At 41.6% G+C, this 23,300-nt stretch overlaps 1 long non-coding RNA gene across 1 annotated transcript in view; it reads left to right on the top strand.

Annotated features, from left to right (window-relative positions):
- The first annotated feature begins 684 nt into the window (after positions 1-684).
- The window catches only part of LOC128312768 (uncharacterized), a 498,949-nt gene continuing 476,333 nt past the window's right edge, over positions 685-23,300 (top strand). The window contains exon 1 of the long non-coding RNA XR_008292452.1: positions 685-1,745. This is a non-coding gene — a long non-coding RNA (uncharacterized LOC128312768). The remainder of the gene's footprint in view (positions 1,746-23,300) is intronic.

Raw genomic sequence — 23,300 nt, 5'->3', positions numbered from 1 at the left:
GATGGAAAGCCTCGATGCGTGTCTGTGTAAGCCTCTCTGTAGGGCTTTTGAAAAGCCTTATGGCACGGTGGCTGTCTCCTCCCCAGCACAATGTGGGGGGAGCAGAGAGAGGCACAGGGGTGTATGTTTTTTATGACCTAGGATCTTAAGTCATATACCATCACCTACACCACATCTATTTGTTGAAAAGGAGTCACGAAGTTATTAACTTCAGCTCACATTCAAGACTAAGGGATTTATTATTATTTTTTTTTCAGTTTATTTATTTATTTTTGAGAGAGAGATGGGCAGGGAGGGACAGAGACAGAGAGAGAGAGAGAATCCCCAAAAGGCTCTGTGCTATCAGCGTGCAGCCCAACACAGGATTTGAACATACAAACTGTGAGATCATGACCTGAGCCAAAACCAAGAATCAGAGGCTTAACCGACTGAGCCACTCAGCGCCCCCACATGAAGGGATTTAAACTCTACTATTTCAATGGAGGAGTGTCCAGGCCACTTACAGAATCAAATGTGTCCACGGGGTCTGCAGAAGCTCACCCTGGTCCGTGGGTGTCTGCACTGAGTCAAACAGTCTGGACAGAGTCCCGGTCTGGGCAGCAGCTCCTCTGTCGGGGCCAGGCCTGGGCTCTCCCTGGCCCCTCTGCCCTCAGCATCTGCTGCTGCTGCAGGAAAACAGTTCACAGGCAGGTGCCTTGTTGGCCCGCTTGGTCCCCACCTGCTCCTGGCCAAAGCACCAGGACACCACAGCAGGCCAAACACCTCTTCTAAATTTTTTTTTAATGTTTATTTATTTTTGAAGGAGAGAGAGACAGAGCGTGAGCGGGGGAGCAGTGGAGAGAGAGGGAGACACAGAATCCGAAGCAGGCTCCAGGCTCTGAGCTATCCGCACAGAGCCCAGCTGGGGATTCAAACCCACAAGCCGTGAGATCATGACCTGAGCTGAAGTTGGACGCTTAACTGACTGAGCCAGCCAGGCGCCCCAGGCCAAACATCTCTTCTAATATGTGTTGATTTTGGGGTGGTTTGAAACTTCAGATCTCCAGGTAAAATTCGAAACCAGACTCTGCACAGGGAGGGCACGGGGAAGGAAGAAAGAGGCAGGCCACTCCAGATCAGTAGGTGATGGGTTTAAATAGCAGGGGAACTTAGGAGGCAGGCAGGGGATCATCCCAGGTGCCAAGAGCGTAGATCTCTGCACCTGCCAGCCAGAATCTTAGCAGTTTACACGGAGGCCTTAACGGGGTTCAGTCATGGTACCCGCCAGCACCTCCCTCCCTCCAGCTGCATCCTTGAGTGGCTCCTAGTGTGGCAATGGTGGGCTGAGTGTGTATTTCAAGGACAGAGGAGGGGGTAAGAACCTCTGATTGCTCGAGGGTCAACCGGAAGTCGTGTCCTCCGGATGACCTCTTCCGACAACGCCTGCGCCTGCGTGGGAAGCCGGCAGCCTGCAGGATTAGCTTCATTTCCTCCAGGGCTTTCCCTCTGGCCTCCAGCTCTGGCTCCAGGCTGCTCTCTCGTGGACAGGGCTAACCCCGGCACAAAGTGCAGTCTTTTGGCGGAATCTGCCCTCAGGCCCTCCAGGACCTCCGGGTTCACGGAGCTGGACAAAGCCAACCTCCGCGCCCGGCCCCCACGCGGAAACTTCTTGCCAGGAAAGATCAACTGGTTTTCCCAAGCCTGGCTCTGACCTTGTGGACAGGAAGCACCTTGAAACAGTCTCTGCAGAAGGATCACCACAACAGGTAGGCTGCCCTTGTCCTTGACACATTCTGCTCATAGCCAAGCCTCAGTGGTAGCAGCTGCTTGGGTACTTCCCTGGAGTCCTCATCTACTGGGCACACATACTGTGTCAGTATTTGGGGTAAAAAGAAAAATAAAAAGATGTTACACCTGGAATTTACTGCATCTTGCTCTGGTAAGCCCTTAACTACTGAGTGGTGGTGCAATGGACTGAATGCTTATGTTGTCCCCCAAATTCTTGTGCTCATATCCTAACCCTCAATGTGATGGTAGGAGGAGGTGGGGCTTTGGGGAGGCGATTCGGTCATGAGGGTAGTACCATCAGGAATGGATTAGTGCCCTTATAAAACAGACCCCAGAGAGCCCCCTCGCCCCGTCTGCCATGTGAAGTCCAGGCGAGAAGATGCCGTCCATGAACCAGGAAGTGGTTCTCACCAGACACAGGATCTGCTGGGGCCTTGATCTTGGACCTCCCAGCCTCCAGAACTATGAGAAATGGGTTTCCATCGTTTCTAAGTCCCCCAGTCTGTGGTGGTCTGTTAAGACAGCCCCAGCAGAGGGAGACAGCTGGCCTAGAGTAGCCCTACTAACATTTGGTGACTGAAAATATCAATCTCTTTCTTTTTGAAACAGTTTCTTCAGACTCTTTAAGGCCTCCCTGCAGGCCCGGTAAATAAGCCACTGATTAAGAGCTCAACCTCCCTGCAGGCCGGATGTTTTCCCTCTTAGGACATCTGCCCTTTCCTGTCTCCCTGAGGACCCACCCCCCACTCACTGGCGCTGAATGTGTTTTCTGCCCACAGCTTTATTTTTGGCCCCACCCCGCCATGTTAGTCTTAATTTGGCCCCATCTTGCTTCTTTGACTTTGAATTGAAGTTGTCCTTCTTTGTCAAGTAAAGGTGGAAACCCAAAATGTATTATTATTACTATTATTATTATTATTTGCTGAAAATATTGTGGTAAGTTGTATTTACATTTCCAGGCCAGTTGCCAAAGGCTCATTTCTCCAACACTGTAAGTCATATCTGACAATGGACATTTTTGGAAAAGTGGTGATGTTACCAAACGAATAACTACATAAAACAGAAGAATATATTTTTTCATTTATTAATTTTATTTCTTAAATTATCACAGAGGAAAATGGACTGTTTTGGGGTACATAGTTCTTTGAATTTGAACACATGTATGATTGATGTAGCCATCTCCACAGTCAGGTTACCAAACAGTTATGGTGCCCCCAAAACTATCTCATGCCCTCCTTTCAAATAGCTTCCCCCACCCCTAATCCTGGGAAAGGACCAATCACTGCATTACCATCATTTTGTCACCTCAAGAATATTGTGTAAATGGAATCTTTTGAGGTTGGTTTTTTTCTGTTCAGCATAATCCTACTGAGGTCTATCCATGTTATTAAATATCTCAACAGTTTATTCCTTTTTTTTTTTAACGTTTATTTATTTTTGAGACAGAGAGAGACAGAGCATGAATGGGGGAGGGTCAGAGAGAGGGAGACACAGAATCTGAAACAGGCTCCAGGCTCTGAGCTGTCAGCACAGAGCCCGACGCAGGGCTCGAACTCACGGACCGCGAGATCATGACCTGAGCTGAAGTCGGCCGCTTAACCGACTGAGCCACCCAGGCGCCCCCGGTTTATTCCTTTTGAATGTTGCATCATATCCCGTTATATGAACATACAACAGTCTATTTATCTGCATGACCACTGAAGGACATTTGGTTTCTTCCCAGTTTTTAGCAATTTGAAACAGAGCTGATGTAAACATTCAGGTACAGGGTTTTTGCCTGAATTACAAGGTCTCATTTCTCAAGGGAAAATGCCCAGGAGTGAAATTGCTGTTGAGTCCTATGACGCACGTATGTGTGTAAGAAACTGCCAAACTGTCTTCCGGAGTGGCTGTACCATTTTAACACTTCCACAAGCACCAAATGAGCGTTTCAGTTATTCCACATAATTAAAATTAATTCAAAATAATTCAAAATAATTACCGTTGTTTTTTAAGCCATTCTAATAGACATGTAGTGGCATCTTTCTGATGCTGTTAATTTATATTTCTCTGCTGGCTAGTTATGTGGAACATCTTTTTATATGCATATCTGCCATCCCGCTATCCTCTGTCCTTTTGCCCATTTTTAAAATTGGGTTTCTGTTTTCTTTCTGTTGTGTTGAGAGAGGTCTTTCTATACCTACATATACATGTCCCTTGTCAGATATCTAATTAGTTTCTTCTAGTCTGTAGCTTGTCTCTTCAATCACTTAGCAATGTCTTTTGTGGAACAGAAGTTTTTAATTTTAATGAAGTTTGGTTTATAATTTTTTTTATGAGTTGTGCTTTGGGTCTCGTTTCTGAGAGCTCCAGTTCTTCTCTCTTCTTTGGTTTCTGATGAGAAATCTGTCATTCAAATTGTTCCCGCGTAGGTAAGGCATTATTTCTCTCTGGCTGCTTTAAATATTTTTTTCTTTATGTTTCTCAAAGTTCGATGATGATGTGCCTGGATTTTTTTTATACTTTTTTTTTTTTAATTTTTATTTATTTTTGAGAGAGAGAGACAGAAAGAGAGAGAGAACAGCTGGGGGAGGGGCAGAGATTGAGGGACAGAGGATCTGAAGCAGGCTCTGTGCTGACAGCAGAGGGCCTGACTCAGTGCTCGAACTCCCGAAACCACGAGATCATGACCTGAGCCGAAGTGGAATGCTCAACCGCTGAGCCACTCAGGTCCCCCACAAAGTACCTGGATTTTTGAGGGCTTATCCTTTATGGGTTTTACTTAGTTTTCTTAAATCTGTAGGTTTCAGTCTCTTGCCAGATTGAGGAAATAGTCAGTCATCATTTCCTGAAATATTTTTTTGGCACCATGCTGTCTTGGGACTCCAGTGACCTGTTTTTTATGGCCCTGCAGGTCCCTATGACTCTGTTTTGCTCAATCTCCTTTCTCTTTGTTGTTCAGATTGGGTGATTTTTATGGATCTGTCATCAGGTTCACCGAATATTTTGTCTGTCATCTCAGAGCCCATCCAGTGAGCTTATTGATACAGTTTTTGGCTATTGTACTTTTTATTCCTAAAATTTCCATTTGTTTCTTGTGATATTTTATTTCTTGGCTGAGATTTTCTAGTTTTCAATTGTTTCAAGAATGTTTGCTATTGCTTGTGGCATTTATTTATTTATTTTTTTTAACGTTTATTTATTTTTGAGATAGAGAGAGACAGAGCATGAACAGGGGAGGGTCAGAGAGAGGGAGACACAGAATCCGAAGCAGGCTCCAGGCTCCGAGCTGTCAGCACAGAGCCCGACGCGGGGCTCGAACTCATGGACCGCGAGATCATGACCTGAGCTGAAGTCGGACGCCCAACCGACTGAGCCACGCAGGTGCCTCTAGTCAGAAAATTATACTATCTGTGTGTATTAGTCTACCAAGGCTGCCATAACAATCACCACGGACTAGGGGCTTGGACAGCGCACATTTATTTTGTCACAGTTTTGGAAGCTGGAAGTCCAAGACTAAGGTGCCGGCAGGTTTAGGATCTTCCAAGGCCTCTCTCCCTGGCTTGCATGTGGCTGTGTTCTTATGGTGGCTCAGGCACTCTTTCTTCTGTGCACATGTATCCCTGTGCCTCTGTGTGTCGTTTCTTCTTCCTATAAGGACCAGTCAGATTGGATCAGAGCCCACCCTAAGGGCCTCATTTTAATTTAATCACACGTAAAAGGCCCTATCTCCCAATACAGTCACATTCTGAGATACTAGGGGTCAAGGCTTCCATATAAGAATTTTGTGGGGACACAGTTCATCCCATAACACTGTGTCATCTTGAGGTTGCTGTGTGTTGATTATGTTCTCCTATGTGGATTGAGAGTTTTGTTTTTTTTTTTTTTAAATCAGGTAATTGTCCGGTTAGGTTCAGGCTACAGGTTCCAACCTTTATTCTGTGGGCTATCTTTCCATTGTCAGTTCAGTTTTTAAAGTTTTTTTCAGGTCCGGGGCCCCTGGGGGGTTCAGTCAGTTGAGCATCCGACTTCAGCTTAGGTCATGATCTCACGGTTTGTGGTCTTGAGTCCCGCGTCAGGCTCTGTGCTGACGGCTCAGAGCCTGGAACCAGCTTCGGATTCTGTGTCTCCCTCTCTCTCTGCCCCTTCTCTCTCCCTCTCTCAAAAATAAATTAAAGAAAGATTTAAAAAAATTAAAAAAAAAAAAGAAAAGCTTTTGCAGGTCTAATTAGATCAGTCCCGTGTGTGGCATTCAGGGATCAGGCTGAGATGTGGGCGGAGTCCTGTGTGTTCAGTTCTCAAATTCTTTGATATGCAGGTCAGGATCACCTCCATGCATGTGCAGGTCGAGGGAATGCATTCGAGTTTATAAGTAACTTCATGGGGGTGATTTTCTTCATGTGTTTCCTTTTTGCAGTCTACTGGTGTTTATTTGTTCCCTTTGCTCTTTTAGCTGGAAAGTGAGATTTTTGTTAATCCCCCCCCCCCCCCCCCCCACATTTCTGCGACTATGCCCATGGCCTGGGCCAACTTCTGGGAGGACAGAGAGAGAGAGGGAGAATGGAATTGTTGGCATTCCAACCTTGTTGGAACTTGTTGGAATTCCACCTCCACCAGAGGAGTAGGGCACCCCAGGGCCCTCGCCATTCGGTGGGCTCCCGTGGAGGGTCTCTGCCACCACTACCATGGTGTGTTGCTTGGGGACCGGGATGCAAAACAGAAGGGGAAAGAAATGTGAGAGCTTTATATACGCTCTTATTCCGGAACTAGAGTTCTCTTTTCATGTCTCGACACCAAATTGAGGGCTTCTTCTGGAGCTCTCTGTACTGATACTCACTTCCTGGTTTCAGGCTCCACCGTACCCAGGTGGAGGGATACCTAAGGGAAAACAAACGAAAAAACTCAACATGGATGGGTGGTAGCTCAAATTCTGACCTTGTTTCCCAGTCGTCCTGCTACTGTTCACTTCTTAGAGCCTCCGAGTAGCTCTTTCGTGTATTCTGAATGTTTGTAGCTGTGCCCGGGGAAAGAGAAAGAGTGGATTGTGCTCACTCATCTTACTAGGAACTGGAAACTCCTGAAACAGAACAATATTAAACTTGAGTAAGAAAAAGACAGGATGCTAATGCTTAAGGCAAATAGATGTAATTAGGGGAAGATGAAGAGATGGGTAGTTTAAGTGAAGAATAGGAGTTCTGAAGGAGATGTCTAAAAATCTGTGAAGGCTTTTGAAATTGAGAATACTGGAACTTACTGTTTCATTTTAGATAAAAATGGATGGTTTCTATTTTCTTGAATGCTGACATATAGCTAATACTATCTTTATGCTTATAAGCGATGATAAATTTTCAGCTCACAGGAAAAAAAGAGTGAGAAGGGGGAACATTTATGGGGAATATATACGAAACAAGAGAGAGATGTCGTTTAAAATGATATGTTTGTCTTAATTTGAGTTTCCCAGTAAAGACGGGGAAGGACAGAAGAGGGGGTGAGTGCTTGGCTCCCTTTAATGGGAATAGAGGTAGGAGGAAAAGCAGGCATCTTGGTTTTCTTTGGTGACCACGTGGTGGCGCTGTTGGCATGAGACAGCTTAGTGCTGTCCTCTCCAAAGAGGGGTATAATATACATTCTAGGGATGTGCAAGAATATCCCTGAAGAAAATAGTACAACTTCAATTTCTGTCTAGATTTTCTCTTCAGAAAATGGAAATATACTGAACTTTACTAATGTTTGATATATGGGCTCGTACTGGTTCCATCACCGAATCAGTAAGTCAGATGATTCTGTGTCACACAGTCTGCAAGGACACTCCAAGAACGGGGACCCTAAGTTAGAGGTTGGTGGTGGCCAGCCACCATTCATTAATTTGCTCTGAATGTATGGTGACATATTACAGTTTGCATATTCTTGATGAAATGTGTTTATACACTGTATTACCGATTTTTAAAAAAATTTTTTTTAACGTTTATTTATTTTTGAGACAGAGAGAGACAGAGCATGAACGGGGGAGGGGCAGAGAGAGAGGGAGACACAGAATCAGAAGCAGGCTCCAGGCTCTGAGCCGTCAGCCCAGAGTCCGACGCGGGGCTTGAACTCACGGACCGCGAGATCATGACCTGAGCCGAAGTCAGACGCCCAACTGACTGAGCCACCCAGGCGTCCCTGTATTACTGATTTTAATATACTAACCCTCTTAAAACATACAGGTGACTTAAACTATTTCCTGCAAAGAAACTGCAGGTCGAAATGACACTTACAGGGGCACCTGGCTGGCTCAGTCAGGATAGCACGGGACTCTTGATCTCAGGGTTATGAGTTCAAGCCCCACATTGGGCATAGAGCTGTACTTAAAAAAAAATGATACCAACAATTCAAGTCCAAGATAACAACAAGAAAATGAAGGAATAGCAAGCCTCGTTCTTCTATTTTGGACTCTTTTCCAGACATACCATGGGATTGAAAACAATGGCTATTGGTGATAGATAACCTGACAATGACCTTATGACAAAATAATGTCAACATAATTGATCCCTTCGAGGTAAAAGTAATTTTTTGACAATAAATGAGGAAATGGCAGCTTTTTGAAAGAAATTCATGCTTTGGAGAAAGAGTTTTGAAAATATATGTTTAAAAATATTTCCATCATTATGTGATTTTTGTTCCTGAGATGAACATGGATGTATTTTACCTGTAAAACTCTTGTATTTTGATATTAATAAGGCTTTCAAGCTGAATTTTCTAGTCTGTTCAAAAATCTTCCAGGGGCACCTCGGTGGCTTAGTCGGTTGAGTGTCAGGCTCTTGGTTTTGGCTCAGGTCATGATCTCATGGTTTGTGGGTTCAAGTCCCGCATGAGGATCTGTAACTGACAGTGTGGAGCCCGTTTGGGACTTTTTCTCTCCCTCTCTCTCTGCCCCTTCCCCTGCTCATGCTCACTCTCTCTCTCTCTCAAAATAAATAAGCTTTAAAAGAAACTCTTCCAAATGAAGACTCTAGGTAGGTTTTAAGACCAATTGTAAAAATATAAATGTTAAATACTTTCCATTAATTTTCAACCAAAGAGACTGACATTATATAAGATGGAAATTTATTGATCACATATCAACATTAAACTTAGAATTATTAATAAATGGGACCAAAAGTAGGGACCAAGACTTAATAATTTGAGCTGATATGATCACTTGTATATGAATATGTTTTTTCCATGAGGACTTGTGTGGTTTCTTTGTGAAGTATATTTTTGCAACTAGGCAGTTAGTAATTTCAGGAAACAAAATACATTTTGAACCAGGCCATGAAATTGCTGCACCATGAAATGTGGTGTCCAGACTCTCAAAAGCAACTGAGCATATTTAATCATATTTCTCTTGGTAAAATTAATATTAGTAATATTTTTCAGTAATATTTTCAGTAATAATTTTCAGTAATATTTTCAATAATTAGTAATATTTTCAGTAATATTTCAGTAATATATTTCAGTAAAATAAATATCAGTAATATTTCAGCACAGAAGATTATGTCGTTAATCAGTAAACTAAACTAAAATTTATTATTTTTGATTTTCCTTAAATTTCATTTTTTTGTATTTTACAATAGATACAATCATAATAATTATTATATCTGGCATTTTATACATTCTACTGTGTACCAGGTACTGTTTTTTGTTTTTTATTTTTTATTTTTTTTAATGTTTATTTACTTTTGAGAGAGAGAGACAGAGACAGAGCCTGAGTGGGGGGAGGGGAAGAGAGAGAGAGGGAGATGCAGAATCCGAAGCAGGCTCCAGGCTCTGAGCTGTCAGCACAGACCCCAACACGGGGCTCAAACCCACAAACCATAAGATCATGACCTGAGCTGAAGTCAGACGCTCAACTGACTAAACCACCCAGGCGCCCTACCAGGTATTATTTTAAATGCTTTACATATATTAATTTAAAAAAAATTCATGTTTATTTATTTTTGATGGAGAGAGAGCTAGAGCATGAGTGTGGGAGGGGCAGAGAGAGACGGAGGATACTAAGATATATTTGGGTGTTGTAAGGATCCTTTATTTAAAGGATCAGGAACCTGAGGCATAGATAAGAAACTAGCATAAGACTGATTAACTAATAAGAGATAGAATCAAGATTTATTAGTATAGTAATACATATATTAAACTTACGCATAAATTACTACAACTCTAAACCAATAAAAAGGCCAACAGAAGCGTGGGATTAAAGTTCAGAGACTATCTAAAACTAATTGGCATGGTGGCTCCATAAGAATGTGCTCACAGGGAACTCAACCCAACATTCAGTGTGGTTTATTAGCATTTGTAAAGCACATTCATGATCCTGTTTAATTCCCATAATAACCTTTGAAGTAGTGATGTTAATCTCAAGAACACAAAAAATAATATTTAATGGAGTCTGACAGACTTGGATATAGAGTCTAACATTATCAACTCACCACATCTTAGAGTATTTCCTAACTTTCTTGAATTTAGTTTTTCTCATTTTCAAAGTGGGCAAACTAATATATGTCTTGTAGGGTAACTGTAGGATTAAATGGCATGTTCTAATGTACTGTAGGGTAGTGGTTAAGAATACAGATTTGGGAGCTGGGCTCTCTGGGTTTGAATCCTTGCTCTGCCACTTAGAAGCAACTTTCTCTGTTAAGTTATAAAGTTTCTCTCTGCCTTAGTTTCTTCATCTGAAAAATGGGGCTAATAATACTACCTTTCTTATAGAGCTTTTTATGTGGAGCGATTTATGTAATGTTATTTAGGATCTGGTGCCCAGTGAGTACTCAGTAAATAATGGCTGTTCTAATAAATATAAAGTGCTTGACATACAGTAGGTGGTCAACAAATAACAAATGTTTGTAATCGTACCCATTGAGAATTCCTTCAAGATTATACAATTGGGAAGTACCCAGGTCTCCTACTTCTGGATTCTATGCCATAAACAGCTACAGTTTACCTGCTTGGCTAATTCTCTTCTGAAAGATGTAGGCAGAATGTGTTCTTGGGGAGAAAACACTTAGCTTGAGCTCATCAGGACAGAGCGCTGGGATCTGAGTAGGCTTTGGAGAGGCAGGAGACTCAGAAGAGGGAATTCGAGGGAGAAGGGGTGATGCACATGGGAAGAAACAGAAAGAGAAAGATGTGTTCAAGGGAGAGTGAGTAAAATGTTTTGATTAGATCAGAGCTACCTTTTTGAAAGATTAACCTGGGCAGGCTATTTAGGTAGAACTAGAATAGGAAAAGACCCAAGAAGTGAGAAGACAAGAGAAGTGTATTGTGGTCATCCAAACATGGGTACAAAGGACCAGAGAACTAGGGAACCACTGAAGGAATGGAAGAGAGGACGGGGACAGATGCCCTCGCGAAGAAAAGTCAGCAAGGTTTGGAAACTGATTAAATGATGATGAGTAAATGGACGTAAGTAGACAGACTGACACTGGTGTTCTCATTTCACTTGGTTGGGTGTATATAATGACATTGCGAAATAGGAAAGTGGTATTTAGAGGGGCAATGATAGCTTTGACTTTTTACTTTGAATTTGAATTAATGGAGAGACACTTTAAGTAAAAATGTCCTGGGGCATTTGGAAAACTTAGATTGCTCAGGTCCACAGATAGAGTGGGGAGTCATCTGCGCAGAGGACATAACTGAAGGAGGTCTCTGTTATCCAACGAAGATTTATATTGCAAAAAGATCATTTAAATGAATCCACACGGGACAAGACTGATATTTAACAATAAATAGTGAAAAACTGGTTAAATTGCGACCTCAAAAGAAACAGATAATTACAAATAATTATTTGTATCTTATATTTAAAATGATTTATAATTCCAACTGGTTACTAATTCTTAGAATGAACAAATAATTAATTGCTTATTTGTTGTTGTTATTACCATACATCCAGTAAACTTGTGCACTCGCTAGTTAGGAGAATCTTCACTCTGTTTTACTTTAAAAAACATATAAATGCATGTTTATTTTTATTTTTATTTTTTTTAATTTTATTTTTTATTTTTTTAAATTTACATCCAAATTAGCATATAGTGCAACAACGATTTCAGGAGTAGATTCCTTAGTGCTCCTTACCCATTTAGCCCATCCCCTCTCCCACAACCCCTCCAGTAACCCTCAGTTTGTTCTCCATATTTATGAGTCTCTTCTGTTTTGCCCCCCTCCCTGTTTGTATTTTTGTTTCCCTTCCCTTTTGTTCATCTGTTTTGTCTCTCATCCTCATATGAGTGAAGTCATAATGATTTTTGTCTTTCTCTAATTTCACTTAGCATAATACCCTCCAGTTGCATCCACGTAGCTGCAAATGGTGAGATTTCATTCTTTTTGATTGCCAAGTAATACTCCATTGTGTATATATATATATATATATATATACACACACACACACACACCACATCTTCTTTATCCATTCATCCATCGGTGGACATTTGGGCTCTTTCCATACTTTGGCTATTGTCGATAGTGCTGCTATAAACAAGGGGGTGTCCCTTTGAAACGGCACACCTGTATCCCTTGGATAAATGCCTAGTAGCGCAATTGCTGGGTCGTAGGGTAGTTCTATTTTTAGTTTTTTGAGGAACCTCCATATTGTTTTCCAGAGTGGCTGCACCAGCTTGCATTCCCACCAGCAAATGCATTTTTATTTTTAAATCTTTTTTTAAAAATAAATCATTGGCATATTGGTTAGAGTTTTGACTGGTCTCTCATGCACAGATCTCACACATAGTAAAGAAGCCAATCTTGCTTCCTCAACATGGAGTGAAAATTTAAACTCTTTTGGGAAGCAATCTGATGATGTATCCTTTTAGATTTTTATAATGGTTTCCCCTAAACTTTTAAAATAGTTTTTTTAATTGTGGTAAAATATATACAGAAATTCAGTTTTCAGTTTTTTGAGGAAATTGTAGCTGTTTCAGTTGTTGTGAAGGGATATCTCATTGTGCTTTTGATTTGCATTTCCCAATGAACACCTTTAATGTGCTCATTGGTCATCCATATATCTTGGAGAAATGTCCATTTCGTCTATACTGAGGGAAATGTCTATTCAAGTTTTTTGCCCATTTTTGAATTGGGTTGTTTGGTTTTTGTTGCTGTTGATTCTTCAGGGTTCTCTACATAATCTGGATGTTAACATTTTATCAGATATGTGGTCTGCAAATATTTTCTCCCATTTCATAGTGTGCTTTTGCCTTTTTACTCTGTCAGTTGTGTCCTTTCATGCACAGAATTTCAATTTCTATGTGTCCCAACTTATATGCATTTCCCTTTGTTGACTATGCTTTTCATGTCATATCTGATGTAGATCAGAGGACGCTCCCCCAAAGTATGGCACCTTGGCATATTCAGTATTTTAAGCTGAAGGAGTTTGAGAAAATGGCAGTCATAAAACCCTGTGTGAGGAGTCCTCTCACACTGGAGGAACTGGAGGAAAGGAGATTCTTACCTCTGAAGAGAAAAGAATGCAAGAAGAATTCCTACAAACAGGCCTTGCTAAATTTCCCCCAGTTTGTTACACTTACCCTGCACTCTTTGCCCTGTCATATTTCTCCACAACTGTCCATTCTTCATCAGACCCAACATAATGATACTCAGGTTTAGCCATTTCTTGTTAAATCTGTCTTTATCAGTTTAATTTTCAACCTCAGCCAGGGATCCCAAGAGGGTCGAGGCACTTTTTTTTTTCTTGTCATACATGTCCGAGAAATTACTGACAAATCCAGTGTCATGAAGCTTTTCCCCTGTGTTTTTTTTTTTTCTGGGAACTTTACAATTTTAGATCTTACATTTAGGTCTTTGATCCATTTTGAGTTTATTTTTGTATGTGATAGAAGATAAGGGTACAACCTCATTCTTTTGCATGTGAATATCCAATTTTCCCAAAATTATTTACTGAAAAGACTGTCCTTTCACCGTTGAATAGTCTTGACATCCTTATCAAAAATTACCTGACGGGACGCCTGGGTGGCTCAGTCAGTTGGGCGGCCCGACTTCAGCTCAGGTCATGATCTTACGGTTCATGGGTTCAAGCCCCGTATCAGGCTTTGTGCTGTCAGCACGGAGCCTGCTTCAGGTTCTCTGTTTCCCTCTCTGTCTCTGCCCCTTCACTGCTTGTACTCTCTCTCTCTCAAAAATAAATAAACTTAAAAAAAATTACCTGACTGTATATGTGGGGGTTTATTTTTGGACTACTATATTCCACTGGTCTCTGTGTCTGTCTTTATACCAGTAACATACTGTTTTGAGTATAGTAGCTCTGTAATAAGCTTGAAACTATGATGTGTGAGACCTTCAACTTTGTTCTTTTTCAAGATTGTTTTTGCTCTTCAAGTACTCTGTTTTACATTTACGGCATCATTATAAAGAGGACAAGATTGCAAAAATATTTGAGGGTTCACCAGTTTTTTCTAAGAAACTCTCTTAATGTTTTGATATTCAGATAATTTTCTGTGAAGACTTTGAAGTCACTATTCTGTCATCATCCTTACACATTGATTTTCATTTATTAACTGAAGTACCTCTCCCAAGTTCTCTTATATGAGTGCCTTTGGAAGTGTTTCAGCTATACTCTGACCTCATGAAATCCTGCATCTTTTTTTTTTTAATTTTTAAGTTTATTTATTCACTTAGAGAGAGAGAGAGAGCACAGGTGGAGGAGGGGCGGAGAGAGAGAGGGAGAGAGAATCCCAAGCAGGCTTTGCACTGTCAGCCCAGAGCCCATTGTGGGGCTTGAACTCTAGAACAGTGAGATTGTGACCTGAGCTAAAGTCGGATGCTTAACTGACTGTGCCACCCAGGTGCCCTGAAATCCTGTGTCTTTTGCAAGATGTGCAATTTTACCGTGAAATAGAATTGCTCTTGTGTTTCATGGTGCTAGTAGATGTTTACATGTGGTAATCAGTGAATGACTGCCTTACTTGTCTTGATGGACTAGGAGACTTTTGCTTTAAATAGGGAAGGATGCTTGAGTGGAGACGAATTTTTAAAAAATTTTTTTAAGTTTATTCATTTTTGAGAGAGAGAGAGAGACAGAGCGTGAACAGGGGGAGGGGCAGAGAGAGAGGGAGGGAGACACAGAATCCGAAGCAGGCTCCAGGCTCTGAGCTGTCAGCACAGACCCCGATGCGGGGCTGGAACCTACGAACCACGAGATCATGACCTGAGCTAAAGTTGGATGCTAAACGGACTGACCAACCCAGGCGCCCTGAGACGAATTTTTATAAATTGTCAGTTCTTGGGTAAATATTTTTATATTGACCAGATATAAAAAAACCTCAGTGATTCTGAGGTTATATATTCAAGTAAAGATAATGTGTTGTTGTTAAAGCCACAAGAATGGATATCTTCTTCAGAGGAAGCACTTTGAGCTGGAAAGAAAACCAAGGTGGTCATGAAAACAGTAACTTTTAGAGGATTGAGGAGAAAAATAGTTGCTGGGCCAGGAGCTTTCAGGGAAGTATGAAAATCGTTTGGCTAATTAAAAAAAAAATAAACAGGAGAGAAGAGAATTCGGATTCATTATCTCAGGCAGACTGGTTATTGAGGAAAGAGGCATATGGGGTATAGATGCTCCTAAGAAAGAAAGAGGACATTGGGTATATTTGAAGATTCCAGGCACAGCTCTAGGCATAGGAAGTGGAGAGTGAGATGTAGTAGAAGCCCCTGTGCCTTCTCTCTTAAATGCCACTGCTGTTTACCCAGCGCTGACCTACGGATGAGAAGAGCTTCAGCTCCCAGGAGCTCTGAGTTTGACCAGTCACTGGCCCCCGAGCATCCTGTGCTCATCACACATCTAAGAACAAGTCCAATGTCAGAGAGGGAGGCTCCATGCCACGTTCGGGACATGACCTGGACTCAAAGTGAAGAGAACCGAGTAGGGGAGTCACTCGTGACCTACATGTCATAGTTTTCTCATTTGCCAGTGCGTTTAGTCCCTTGTTTCTTTCCACAGGGTGTTGAACCCCATTGGGGGATCCTGGAGGAAAGTATAAATTTAAAATTGGAAAATAGGGGCACCTGGGTGGCTCAGTCGGTTAAGCATCTGACTTCAGCCTCAGGTCATGATCTCACGGCTCGTGGGTTCCAGCCCCACGTCGGGCTCTGTGCTGATGGCTTGGAGCCTGGAGCCTGCTTCGGATTCTGTGTCTCCCTCTCTCTCTGCCCCTCCCCCATTCACATTTTGTCTCTCTCTGTCTCTCAAAAATAAATAAATGTAATAAAATTTTTTTTAATTAGAAAATAATAGTTGAAAACAAGACAGAAAGAAAAAGGCAATATGAATATACCAGCCATAACCTAGATGTTTGGTCCTGGTAATGAGAAAATATAGTCAGGAATATTATATTCTTTATCTGTGTTGTTCAACTGACTGAGGTCCTTGAAATTTTAGAAGATAAAGGATAAGGTAAAAACAATGTTAAAATAATTTGTAATCCCAACACGAAGAGATTTATAATTGTTAATATTTTGGTATATTTTCCCCTGAGGTTTTCTCTCTTTTCCTCTTTCTGTGCATTTAGATTACATCATGAGCATTCTCCCATGTTATTAACTACCTCATGCAAACATGATCTGTAATGGTCTTAAAATATTACTTCATATGGACATACCATAATGATTCCAAAATCCTTATTATTGGATATTTTGATCACTTCTTTAAAAAAAAAAAAGGAGAAAAATGATGGTAAATGACAAAGGACCTTTGGTTTCAATTTCTTTAACAATACAGGGGGAGGTGGGTAAGAGATGTATCTCCCAGGGAGCCCCCATTACATATACTTTCTTATTTTTATGCACGGACCCATGCAGAGGCATCATTAGAGATCATACAAAGCTTTCCATTTTGACCGTGTACTTGAACACCAGTCCATCTCCTTTCTGTTCTGTAAACTACTCCTGTAGGGCTTTTGTCACAGCTGGCATTCAGCCACCTTGATGTTAGTTAATAACTGCTGAAAGTAGTTTCCCTTGGAATGATTTGCAATTTAATGAGGGATTCTAGAAACCTAATAGAATCATGTACAACAAAAGGTATAAATATATAATAGTGGCATGTGAAGCGTATTTACAAAGTCATACTGTTTTATTCATTCACCTTCATTCATTTCTTTTAGGAGTGTTTATTGAGCTGTCTATGTGCTAGGCACAGTGTTGGATAGAGAACACAAAAATAAACAAGTCCTCAAGGAGTTCACTGCCTAAGTCGTTCTTAACCAGGAGGCAACAACACTTCTCTCTCCACGTTTGAACATGTTGGGGGCAGTTTGGTTATCCCATTGACTTGAAGGACATTATTAGTATTTAGGGGTCGGGGTTGCTAAATGTTCTGGAGAGGTTTGTACAAAGAAGAATTGTCTGGCCCCAACCAGTGGGGTCTCCCTTGATTAACCAATGTTAGAATGTGAATGAAGCTAGTACTAACAAGGTATTATAGACCTGCATTGTGTTAGGCACTTTACCTGCATTGTCTAGTTTAACTTCACCTTGGCACTTTGCAGTAAATACTGTCTCCATTTTTCTGCGCAGCTTAAAGAGCATAAAGAACTCTCTCAAGGTCACATTGCTACTAAGTGGCAGAACCAGATTTTAAACAGTATCCTAGATCTGACCTCTGAACCCACACTCTTAAATAACTATACCATTCAGCTTTTCAAGCTAAAGATAAAATAGAACCCAGAGATCATGTTTGAGCAACCTGAGGAGACAAACTATGATTTATTCATCTTTCTTCTTTATATCTAGTACAAAGACTGCAATAGTGCCTGTCCTTTAAATGTTGTTTTATTTAGTCTAAACCTTCTGAGTTTTACAGATAAAGAAAACTAAAGTTCAGGGAGGTTAAGTTCTTCTAGCATGGGGCAGAGCTGAGGTTAGAATCCACGGAAATGGAAAACAGTATGGAGGTTACTGAAGCTACTATGGAAAAACAGTATGGAGGTTACTGGAAAAAAAAAACTAAACTAAAAATAGTACTACCATATGATCCAGCATTTCTATTTCTGGGTAAATGTCCAAAGGAAATTAGATTGCTATCTTCAAGGGCTAGCTGCACCCCCATGTGCTTTGTAGCATTATTCACAGTGGCTAAGAATGGAGGACTGTGTTAGAAACGTAGGCTCCTGAGCCTCACCCCTAGAGATTCTGATGAAAAATGTCTGATGAAGAGCCACCATATATATATTTATGATGGAATCTTATTTGGCCATGAGAAAGAAGGAAATCCTGCTATTTGCAGCAACATGGATGACACTTAAGGGTGTTGTGCTCATTTCATCTGAAATGAGTCAGATAGAGAAAGACAAATATTGTTTGATCTCATTTATATGTGGAATCCTACTTTACATATGGAAAAAAGCCAAACTCCTAGAAGCAGGAATAGTGTTTGCCAGCGGCTGGGGTGAGGGGGAAATGGAGAGATGTTGGTCAAAGGGCACAAGCTTATAAGATGAAAAAGTTCTGGGATCCAATATACAGCCGGGTGACTAAGTTAACAGTACTGTATTATATACTTATATAGTTGAAAGTTGCTAAAAGAGTAGACGTTAAGTGTTTTCAACACACACACACACACACACACACACACACACACACACACGGCAATTATGTGAGGTGATGGAGGAATTAACTAATGCTACTGAGAGAATCATTTCACAGTATATAAATGTATCAAATCTAGGTGTTGTATACCTTAAACTTATACAATGTTTTGTGTATACACACACACACACACACACACACACACACACATCAATTATATATCAGTAAAGCTGGAAAAAATAGAGTTCACCCACCCTGGATCACTTAGAAAAAAGTCCAGGGAAGGGAGAGGACAATTTGCTAGAAGCCAGCTACTCTGCTAGCCTATCTCTTAGCATGCCCACGTTCTTCGTCTCTCAGTCCCTTGAGACCCCCAATAGTCCCCATCTATTGACACCAGAAGTTGGCACACTTTTTCTATAAAGGGCCAGGTAGTAAATATTTTAGGCTTTGCAGGCCATATGGTCTTTGTCACAACTGCTCTCTCTGCCATTTTAGCAAGAAAGTTGGCATAGATAATTTGTAAACAAATGGGTGTGGCTGTGTTCCAATAAAACTTTATATACAAAAACAAGTGTTGGGCCAGATGTAGCCCAGGGGCCATAGTTTGCTGATCCTTGGTCTATCTCCAGTGGTGGATTTTGTCCTTTTAGATCAATCTGTACTTGAATCGTTACTGATAACTTGGAATAAGACTGGGAAACATTTGGAACCAGTATTCTTCAAAGTGATTGTTCGCTGGAATACTTGGGAGCTGTGTTAGAAATACAGGTTCTTGAGTTTCACTCTTAGAGATTCTAATGCAGAATGTCTGGGGAAGAGCCTCAGCCTCAGGATTTCTAGGCCCTGGCTCTGATGCATGCAGCAGAGTTTGGAAACCATAAGTTCATGCTTCCAGTAGATAACTTTGCAAAGAACTGATGTTAAACAAATGTCTGTGTCGTTTCAGTCTCACCCACAGTCCCAGCTCCATGCCAAAAACTCTAGTTTACTGAACAGAATATCCATTTCATCTCAAAACCTCATATCATTCCACCCATTCCCCATTTATTCAGAGGCAGACACATTTAAGCAAAAATAATCACCATCAGAATACTAATGGGCCATAAGCTAATGCAAGGATATTTATTCAGCTGAATGCAATTACCAGTAAAACCTTGTTTTCTAAATGGTGTGACTGTAATCCAATTTAGGTCTTTTAACCCCTGGTGATTTTTGTTTCATTTTGCTTTGTGATGGGTGGAAACCAGGCATGGTTGCTGGGGGCTGGCAAAGCTAGAATAAAAGGGAAATATCACCACCAACCACTACAGGCAATTTTCGATTGCAATGAGTCACTAAATCTCCATAACCACGGTGGCTCTACATGATTCTGTTGCTAATTGAATTTTTTTTCCCAAGTAGAATGAGGGCTTATTTTTACATCAACATGATTCTATTTTGTGATGATTGTTGATAAAGTCAGCTAAATTAATGGTATTTCAGCTTCTGTACCCATAGGTATCACTGCTTTAAGGAGGATGAATGTCTAAGTAGGTTTTTTTTTAAAAAAAAAAAAAGACAATGTACAGAAAAGATGGTCCCAAACTCGCTGCACTGATGCGGATTAAATGGTTGGGATGGGCCCTCACATAAGTGATATTATGCCCTTCTCAGTTCATCTATCAGAAGGTACATGATGTCAATACATTTTATTACTGGTGAGGTAATCTTTGATCATTTGGTTAAGGTGGTATCTATCAGGTTTTCCCACCGTAAAGTTTTAAACTTTCCCTTTGCAATTAGGAAGCATCTTGTAGGGAGATACTCTGATGCCGTGAAAATTCATGAGTTGAATTGGTAATGGAAAATGGACTCAGTTATGTGCATATGAGGGGTATGTATCAGAGAAACTGATGGCTAAAAGCGATTTTACCATTAACTAATCCAAAAGTCCCTCATTTGAGACAAAGAAAATGGCTCACCTTTAAGAGAATTCAGTCTTAAAATTGGGATGACCACCAGCCTAGCCCATTTTCTCACCTCAGATTGTTTTCTCCTTCCTGACCACCCTTAGAATTTATCATCTGTCCATAGTTTGTTGGCTTTTGATTATGTTTGTGTTATAGAGACAGAATTCATTCAGGTTTCCCCCTTATTCCACTCATTGGTCAGCCAACTTTTCTCTTCTTCTCACTGTGTAATTAAAGCTCTGTTTTCACTATCTTGGCTCGCGGATTTTCTGGGATACAGAATGTTGCTAATTGTGTTTGCTTCAGTCCTTGGATCTGCTGGAAGAGGGGCTCCAGTTTGCTAAAGGCAGAGATAGCTTGTGCCCCACACTGGTGGGACAGCCCTGGGCCTCTCCCAAAGCTTTTATTTCTTCCCTCGTGTGCAAGGCCATGCTTGGTTCCCCAGGCCAGGCCAACTGTACCCAAAACCTCAGCCCTGTTTTCTACGCTGCCTTAACGGGAGCTCATCGGTAGCTCTTTAACATGAAGTGTCGGAGTTATTTTAGTCTTGTTAGTCTTAGTTTATTTCGGGTAGTCAGCCGAACACTGATCCATGTGTCTTACACCAGTGGTTCTCAATTTTTTTTTCCGGTGCCTCGTCCTAGACTGCATTTGAGAAGTTGTCAGAACAGAGCCTGGAGGAATAAAAAAGAGGTCAGAAGTCTCTAGAGACCATCAACAAGGCCCCCTGTCTCCCTCTCAGTCCATAAACTTACTCATTAGCAGGAATGAGATCATCAGGACTGCCTTTGAGAAAGCCTTCTTCTACCCCTCGCCCAACACGGAAGTATGGTTTTATATTGAAGACCAAGGATTTAGACATCATCACAGGGCACATATTAGGATTGCGTAGATAAGTGCTTTGGAAAATGTGTTATCCGAGGAGGATGGTGATGTTAACTCAGCGAAGAGAAGACTTATGGCCACATAACTTTTATCTTCTAGTATCTGACTTGTGAAATTGGTAGCAAATGTGTTCTGGGCATGTCTAGAAGGGGAAAGTAAGTCCCACGAATGGGTGAAACAGAGGAAGATTTTGGCTCAGACCAAGGGGAAGAGTATGTGTCCACCGTGCTTGGCTATAGTGGGTGAGAGGTTTCATTCTATGTCGCTGCATCTTCGTACGTGAAAGGTTATTATTCCTATGCCACCTATAAGGAAACCACGACGCAGAGAATAGTCTGTCCCAGGTTGCTCTGCTTCGTAAGGGCCAAGGGGGATTTGCGTCCGGGCCTGTGTGGTCTTTCCCCTGTGCCTTCCTACCTCCTGGGCCCACGGACCTGAGCTGTCCACTCACGCCCTGGTCATTCTGTGTCCCAGTGACCCTCCCATCGCGGGCAACGTTGGGGCAGAGTGTGTAACCCCAGAAACTCCTGCACTGGGTGCCAACTTGCCCCAGATGACCCTTAAGGCCCACTTGCAAATGTCAGACCCTGATTCCAGTTCAAACCAAGGAATAAATGAACAGGTCACAGTTTAAGAGCGTCGGGCCGTCTTCATGGTGTCCTCCCTTCCTGTACCAGTTCACACCTCTGTTCTTCCTTGTGCTGCAGAATAACCTTCTTGAAAACACAGCTCAGACCCACCACTTGCTCCAAATCTTAAGCAGCTCCCATCTGCCTATAGAATCAATCAATCAATCAGTCTAAAGCACATTTCTATTTTCAAAGCCTGTCTTCCTTTCATTTTCAGCTCACTTAGTCCCTCTCGCAGAGGCTGCCCCCCCGGGACATCATTCTTCTTAACATGTGGATGCTCTACCTTCTGTAACCAGGCTGTTCCCTCTTGCTGAAATGTGCTTCTTCCTGACAGCTCTCCTCGAATCCCTTCCCTCCTTGAAGGGTCACCTCTGATGGCCCCACTTCTGTGAAGCTTCTCCTCAGTGCTCAGCCAGAAGTGAAATCTGTTGTTTGAACTAGGGAATGGGTAGCCTGTATCCACCTTATAGAAGGAGCAGTTTCAGGATTCTGTGTACCCTTGTCCTGTCTCCTCACGAAGTCGGTGGCTTCTTGAGGGCAGGGCTTGGATTAGAGTTATTCCTTGAATTAGAGTTATTCCCGTTTCTCCCTTTCTCCCCTCCACGGCCCAGGGAACTGCCCCCCACACACCAGGTAATCAGTGTTCTTTGGGATCTGTGGAGCTGGTGACAGGATTGAGTCACCAAGTTAACTCCCAGAGCAACCTACTTAACACGTTGTAGTGTCTGAAGAGTTGGGGGTTACCGACTGGAGAGGAAGAGAAGGAGGAGGAATAGATTTTACCTGTTAATTCTTGCCTGGTATTTTTAGTCTTCTTATGAAAGATAAAAAAGGAGAAAAAAAGTAAAAGCTTTGTCGACAGTAAAAAGCAGACATCTATTATCTCCAAGTGTGTGCTCACTCTTCTCAGAAGGAACTTAATTCATCTTCCAAATGGCTTTTTTTTTTAACATCGCTATAATTATTTTCTTTTTAAAAATAGCCATTTTGAAAAGAAAATTCAGTTTCAGGGAGGTTAATTAATTTGCCCAAATAAATGGCGGAGATGTCGATACTCAAAGATTTCGCTTCCCCTCGTGGTCCATTCTGCCTCCTGGACCCGCAGAAAGATGGAAAGCGAGTGGTTTGGGGATAGTCTGCGGCGGCTCCAGGAGGCGCTCGAGCTGAGGTCGTCTTGCTTCGAGTTTGAAAAATACCAAAATTAATAATGCAACGTCTACTTGAAGTTAGCAGACTTGACTTTCAACTTCCATATTTGTTTCAGGTCACTCTCTTTAAAGTGGAGGGGGAGGGAGAGAGGGAGAGGGCATGTGAGCTGGCCCTTAATTTTTCACTCTTCAACCGTCAACCCATCTTTAGGAAAATGAGTGATAAGAAGCAATGTCTCATCAGTCTGTGGGAAACTAAAGAAAAAAAAATACTTAAGGATACACATGTATGCAACATTTGCCTTGTTTATATATACCGAGCTATGCGCGTATTGTTTTCAGTACAAATATCAAGGAATCGTGCTATAATCTAAGACTGTCTTTTTAGC

The sequence above is a fragment of the Acinonyx jubatus genome, chromosome F2 (assembly GCF_027475565.1).
Source record: "Acinonyx jubatus isolate Ajub_Pintada_27869175 chromosome F2, VMU_Ajub_asm_v1.0, whole genome shotgun sequence".
Lineage (NCBI taxonomy): Eukaryota > Metazoa > Chordata > Mammalia > Carnivora > Felidae > Acinonyx > Acinonyx jubatus.
This window is presented reverse-complemented; position numbering and strand designations above follow the sequence as displayed.